This window comes from Bos taurus, chromosome 5, assembly GCF_002263795.3.
Source record: "Bos taurus isolate L1 Dominette 01449 registration number 42190680 breed Hereford chromosome 5, ARS-UCD2.0, whole genome shotgun sequence".
NCBI classification, from domain to species: domain Eukaryota; kingdom Metazoa; phylum Chordata; class Mammalia; order Artiodactyla; family Bovidae; genus Bos; species Bos taurus.
The window spans coordinates 50,238,188-50,245,186 of record NC_037332.1 but is presented as its reverse complement, the minus strand read 5'-3'; positions in this window follow the sequence as shown (position 1 = coordinate 50,245,186).

Here is a 6,999-nt window from a genome sequence, read left to right as displayed (position 1 = left end):
TATAATTATAGATTAGTTACCACATAAGCTGCCAAAGTTCGTTCTCCTGATATCTCGTTCTTCTATGATATCAGAAATTATGCCATTTCTGATACACCAATTCTAATCAAACTATCTTGACTCTATGCTATGCTATGCTATGCTACATCACTTCAGTCGTGTCCGACTCTGTGTGACCCCAGAGACGGCAGCCCAGCAGGCTCCCCCGTCCCTGGGATTCTCCAGGCAAGAACACTGGAGTGGGTTGCCATTTCCTTCTCCAATGCATGATAGTGAAAAGTGAAGGTGAAGTCATTCAGTCGTGTCCAACTCTTAGCGACCCCATGGACTGCAGCCTACCAGGCTCCTCCATCCATGGGATTCTCCAGGCAAGAACACTGGAGTAGGGTGACATTGCCTTCTCCAATCTAGTGTGCTTCTAATAGAAGAAGGCAAAGAGAATTTTTCAGTTTATCTTGTCACCAATGTATGTACATGTTTCCTGTTCCCTCTGGGAGGTCATGGAATTATTGTAAGGAAACTGTGAATTCGTTTACTAGTACAGGCGTTGATTATAGGTGGAATAAGCAGAGTGTCTCAGCATATGCAAGCCTCTATTTTTAAATGTATGTATTGAATAAATGTTACTGCAGTTGACAAAATGGCAGTCATTTAAAGTATAACTGAATTCACAGAAGCATTTTCATCATGCATTTTTTAAGTAATGGGTATTAGAACTCCAATTACTGTCATGGGATTTCATTATTTTGCTGTTGCAGTTATTAATAAAGTAACTTTTACAAGTGAAAGTTTGAATAATCTATTCTTAACTTACATAAAGAAGCAATTCCAGATTGTGCCTTATTGGAAAGGCTCCTTTAATGAAGAATCTTTTTAATATTGTCTGTTATTTTTTCTAAATCTGAATTCCAGCAGCATTATCCCCCTGGTCTCCTTTGGCAATTAGAATATTCTCTGGGAAGGCAATCTTGGAAGATCTATTGCCCAAAGGAACTCTAAAAGAGGTGGGGGGGCGGGGGGTGGAGACAAAATTATATTCCCAGTCTGCTTATTTGGGCCATCAAAATATTTTTATAGAGTATTATTTTGATTGTAAAAACAAAACACTGGGAACATCTTCACACCTTATTAAAGAGAACATGTGTTTTTTTCCTGTATAATATGTTTTGATATATGATTAGGTTTAATAATTTTTATTGCTCCTTTCAGCTATTTTCAGTTTTTACTGTTATAAATAAATCACAGTATATGTCCTGGTATTTATTTTCTTTCAGATAAACTCATGCCAGATTTACTCAAAAAATATAAGCTTGTTTAAGGCTTTTTATACATGTTCCTCAGTTGCTTTCCAGAAAGATGATGCTTATAGGAATGCAAACTAGTACAGCCACTATGGAGAACAGTGTGGAGATTCCTTAAAAAACTGGAAATAGAACTGCCTTATGATCCAGCAACCCCACTGCTGGGCATACACACTGAGGAAACCAGAAGGGAAAGAGACACGTGTACCCCAATGTTCATCGCAGCACTGTTTATAATAGCCAAGACATGGAAGCAACCTAGATGTCCATCAGCAGATGAATGGATAAGAAAGCTGTGGTACATATACACAATGGAGTATTACTCAGCCATTAAAAAGAATACATTTGAATCAGTTCTAATGAGGTGGATGAAACTGGAGCCTATTATACAGAGTGAAGTAAGCCAGAAGGAAAAACATAAATACAGTATACTAACGCATATATATGGAATTTAGAAAGATGGTAACAATAACCCGGTGTACGAGACAGCAAAAGAGACACTGATGTATAGAACAGTCTTATGGACTCGGTGGGAGAGGGAGAGGGTGGGAAGATTTGGGAGAATGGCAATGAAACATGTAAAATATCATGTAGGAAACGAGTTGCCAGTCCAGGTTCGATGCACGATGCTGGATGCTTGGGGCTGGTGCACTGGGACGGCCCAGAGGGATGGTATGGGGAGGGAGGAGGGAGGAGGGTTCGGGATGGGGAACACATGTATACCTGTGGTGGATTCATTTTGATATTTGGCAAAACTAATACAATTATGTAAAGTTTAAAAATAAAATAAAATTGGAAGAATAAAAAAAAAAAATAAAAAAAAAAAAAAATAAAATCCCACTAGGAGCTAAATCTCCACTATGAGTTTTACCTCCTAAAAAGCAAAATTAAACTATTTATTTTTTAAAAATTATTGATAATTTGATAAAATTTTTGTTTTATGGATTTTCTGTATTTTATTATCCATTTTCATTTCTGTTTCTGAGAATTGTCCGTTCTTGTTTTTTTCAGCACTAGAACCTGATTTTTCCTTTATAATAAAAAGTATTTCCTTTTTATTGCTAGTTCCTCATTATGTATAATTTGCAGTTAATCTTCCATGTCCTTGCACTAAACTATTGATTTTAGTTCAATTGTAGAGTCTCTCTTGTCTTTCTAAGTATAACTGTTCAGAGTTCTCATATCAGATTTTTGCTCTTGTCTATATTTACATAACTTTTTTTTTCATATAATAGTGCAGGATTGGGTGAATTACTTAAACTACCTTGAAAATCCCTGCTGCCCATTTTGTCCTGGAATGGGTCTCCTATCTAAGACTGTATCTCTGTTTCAGGTACTTTCAAATTCACAGCCATTAAGGTTGGTAAGCCAACATAGGTTTAGTGTTAAGAAAGTGATCTCTCTGCACAAAGGCCATGAATTCTTTGATTCTATCCCACACTAATAAACATACCCTCTGAGATAGTCACTTGAGGATTTCCTGTGTTTTGTTTCATTGTATACTTTCACCTACAGTCTGTAAAACCTGATTTCCAACCACCACCACTGCAATTTTACCACTGAAGAAAGAAATAACTTGGCAATGAAAATGACTTAAGGGCCCTTTATGTCTACTTTTGAAACTTCTGGCTTCTTTCCAGAGGCAATACCATTTAACGCCCAAATTAATAGTGTATTTAAACTAGAAAAAGTTACGTTAGAAAAAATGAGAGCCTTAGAAATAAATGGCCATAAGTATGGCCATAAGAAACCTACTTTGGGTAGGTTTCTTAACTAGCTGTGTAACTTCCAGTAGGTTTCTTAACTTCTCTGAGTTTCACTCTTCATTTGCAAAATGAAATAAATAATATCCAGCTGTGAGATTTAAAATCTGTGAGCTGTGAGAATTAAAAAGGTACATGTGTTATCATATGGAATCAAGTTTTCCAATCAACTCACATGAATCAGAAATATCATCTAATATCATTTTGCTAACCATTCTAAGAATGCAAGCAATAAAGAGGCAGAAAGCAAAGAGCAGTCTGGGGCAAACCATGTGGTTCTGAATTCTTTCTTCCTGTACTGAACCTGAACTCTCTGGCCCAGAAAAACAGATGAGGTCTCCAAGTTGGTTTTGGTAAGTTGACAATTTGATGCAATGAGCATTTTAGTTGGAAAATACCTTTATTCTATATGCCAGAGTATAATTTGGCCTATGCGATATTGTCCAAGGAGTCTTGTCTCATAAATCCATAGATTCTGGATTTATTTACTTCAAGTGATCTTTTAGCTAAGAACATCCTACTAAGAACATATTATCATTAAGGACTCTTCCTCCTGGCAAACATCATCAGTCTCTTGATCTGAAGTCCATTGAGTAGGGGACAAAATCAGTCAACTGCCTTCTTTTCCCTAGAGTAATCTCTCAAGCCTACCCCAGATGCCATAGAAAAAGTGCGTGCATCAAACATAAGCTGCTTTAACGACTTCTTCCCAAAATATGCAAATCATTTATCATACTGCCTCACTCAAAGTACTTGCTCAATAAACTCATATGAGATTTTGGAAGGTTACACCTATAAAATAGTCTTTAATGGAATGATTGATAATCTGAAGTCAATGACTGGTCAATTTCATTCCACCAAAAGTAATACAAATGTTCTTATAAATCACTTCTTCTTAACTGAAATTATTTACTTTGCTTAAGATATTTGCTATGATTAAACACTATGTTGAAAGAAATATCAACATAGCATGATAAACTCAGCTTATCAGCCCAATGATGAAAATTGACAAGTACACTGAATAACAACACATTTTCTGGAATGGGAATTAATTAATTATTGCTCTCCAAGGGGTGATAGAATTGTGAATAATGATGACAGTCTTTGAAACCACTTCCTTAGGTGGCAAACCATCAAAGAGAATCTTGTAGAGGTGCGTAATCCAAGGCAAATTTATTAGCCATAGTATTTATTAGTTAACTCTGTTTTCTACACAGTCTGGGATTCAGAAGCTTTCCTTAGAGAGCAGAAACATTGCTGACATTCTTAAAAGATAGGTGAGTTTTCAAATTAGGAAGAAATAGGGAATCTGCTTCTAGCCTTCAAAAGGACATTATTAGAAACAGGTAGGCTCCAGGGAAGAGGGTATCTTGCCATCAAGGCTACACAGATGCTCAATGAGACAGGGCTCAAATGCTAGATAAGATGAAATCAAGCTCTACTAGACTATGCTTATGCTATGCTGTGATATGCTTAGTCATGTCCGACTCTTTGCGACCCCATGTACTGTAACCACAAGGTAAGGGCAGGATGGTGAACATTGTAGACCTACTTGGGTAAAAGGAGGGGGAGTTGAGGTGGCAGGATAGATACAGCCACCCACAAGGTGAAGAGACTCTGTCATTGCTGTGCTATCTTCTGCCAAGTCTGACCCTTTCAAGCAGTAGTTCCCAAACTTATGTTCATCAGACTCAGCTGGGAAACCTGGTAATATGCAAGTTCTTAGGAGCAACCTTCAAGTATTTAATTCCATGGATGATTCAAATGGAGCCTCAGAATTTGCATTTCAACATGTAACTAATTTTTCTGATGAGATGGCCTATGAAACACATTTTAAGTGTTTTCCTCTTGAATGATAACTCTTCCCAGAGACTTCCAGTTATACCAGAATTAAACCCATGTCTCATTTATTTAAAAATTCCTTACCTCCCTGATTTGACATGCCATCTTTATTAATACTAAATTCTTAATATGTATTCGGGTCTGTTCATGGATATTCTGTTCTCTCCTATGTACCATTCTATTTACATCCTACACTGTGGTAACTGGAGGTTTTATAATGCATGCCAGTGATATCTTCACTGTTCTTCCAAGAGATTTCTTGGCTGATTTTTCTTGTTTCAATTTCTGTATGAACTCAAGAATCCATTTGTTTTTTTCCTTAATCATTTCTTCTCTCCCTCTCTCTCTTTCTCCTTCCCTAATTTCTTTTTAAATCCTTCATATGGAATATGTTAATATTCTTGGTCTCATGCTCACATTAGTCCAAGTTCTGACTCAGTAAAGGGAGAAATAAAAAATTCGAAACACCATTATTCTACTTGTCAGTCAGGAGAAAAGCAACTCAAAGGAAAAAAAAACCACTAATATTTTAATGAGAGCTGAATTAATTTACCTTAGTATTCAAATCTTTATGATTTTGAGTCTTTTTCTTCAAAAGCATGGTGTACTAAAAATCTTATTGTGTGCATACGTGTTTTGTGTTCTTTAGGAATATTTTCATGTTTTTCTTATAAAGGCTTTATACGGTTCTTAGAAAATTTGTTTCCAACTATCTTATCATCTTGTTTCCATTTTAGATGAGATTTTCTTTTATTACCTCTTTCATTTCTTTGTTACTTGTATTTCTAATGTACATTAATGACTGCATATTAATTTTATCCCACCATTTCTTGCTTAAACCTCTTATTACTTATAGTAGTTTTTCAGTTGAATCTTCCAGAATTGTCAGATTTACGATCAAAATATCTAGAAAGGTAATAATATTACTTCTCCAAGTTTCATTTATCCACTTCTTTAAACTGCATTGGATAATTATTTCTATATTAAGATGTAATCGTGTTAAGAAATTGTTCATTTTATTGTGTTGTTATTAGAATGGGTTTTGGATATTGTTAAAAGTAATTTAAAAATCTCTGGAGAAGATCATGTAATACTTCTTATATGTAATATCAATTTGTATGATAAATGTATTTCTATACGTATGTATTTCTGGAACAACCCCCATTTGGTCACCATATATTGTCATTAGTTTTTTAAGGTGATGCTGAATTCTGTTTGCTAACATTTTACTTAGGATTCAGCCTTATACTCATAAATAAGTTATAATGTAATTTTTAAAAATCTAGCAAAGTTTTTGGGTAATTAGACTCAGACCATAGTTCCTTTCCTCTACCCGCCACCCGCACTCATATTTCTCTTAGTTTCCCATACTTTGAGTTACCTCTCTGTTATCAAAATATCAACTTGGCCTAGACCTAGTCTCTTGACTAACCTAAATTTTGGCACTTACATATGTGTTTTAGGACCTTCATGTCTTTCTTTGTATAGACATCCTTTTTTCTCACCCATTTGATGGTCATCATGTGGTTGATTTCTGTTCCAGTTTCCTGATCCTATTTGGATTAAATTCCAAATAATTCCTGTTTGTCTTCTTCCACCTTCTGGATTTAACTTACTTTCTCCACCCCACAATCCTCCACTCTACCAGGGACCATCTGGGAAAACTTGAAAGCTTAAATATTAATTATTTTTGCTGTGTGTGTATAAGTCTTTGAGTCGTGGCCAATTCTTTGCAATCCCATGGACTGTAGCCCACCATGCTCCTCTGTCCAAGGAATTATCCAGGCAAGAATACTGGAGTTGGTTGCCATTCTCTTCTCCAGGGCATCTTCCCAACCCAGGTATAGAACCCGGGTTTCCCACAGTGCAGGCAGATTCTTTACCATCTGCGCCACCTGGGAAGCCCAATTACTTCTGCTGCTGAGTCACTTCAGTCATGTGCGACCCCTTAGACGGCAGCCCACCAGGCTCCCCTGTCCCTGGGATTCTCCAGGCAAGAACACTGGAGTGGGTTGCCATTTCCTTCTCCAATGCATGAAAGTGAAAAGTGAAAGTGAAGTCCCTCAGTCGTGTCTGACCCTTAGCAACCCCAT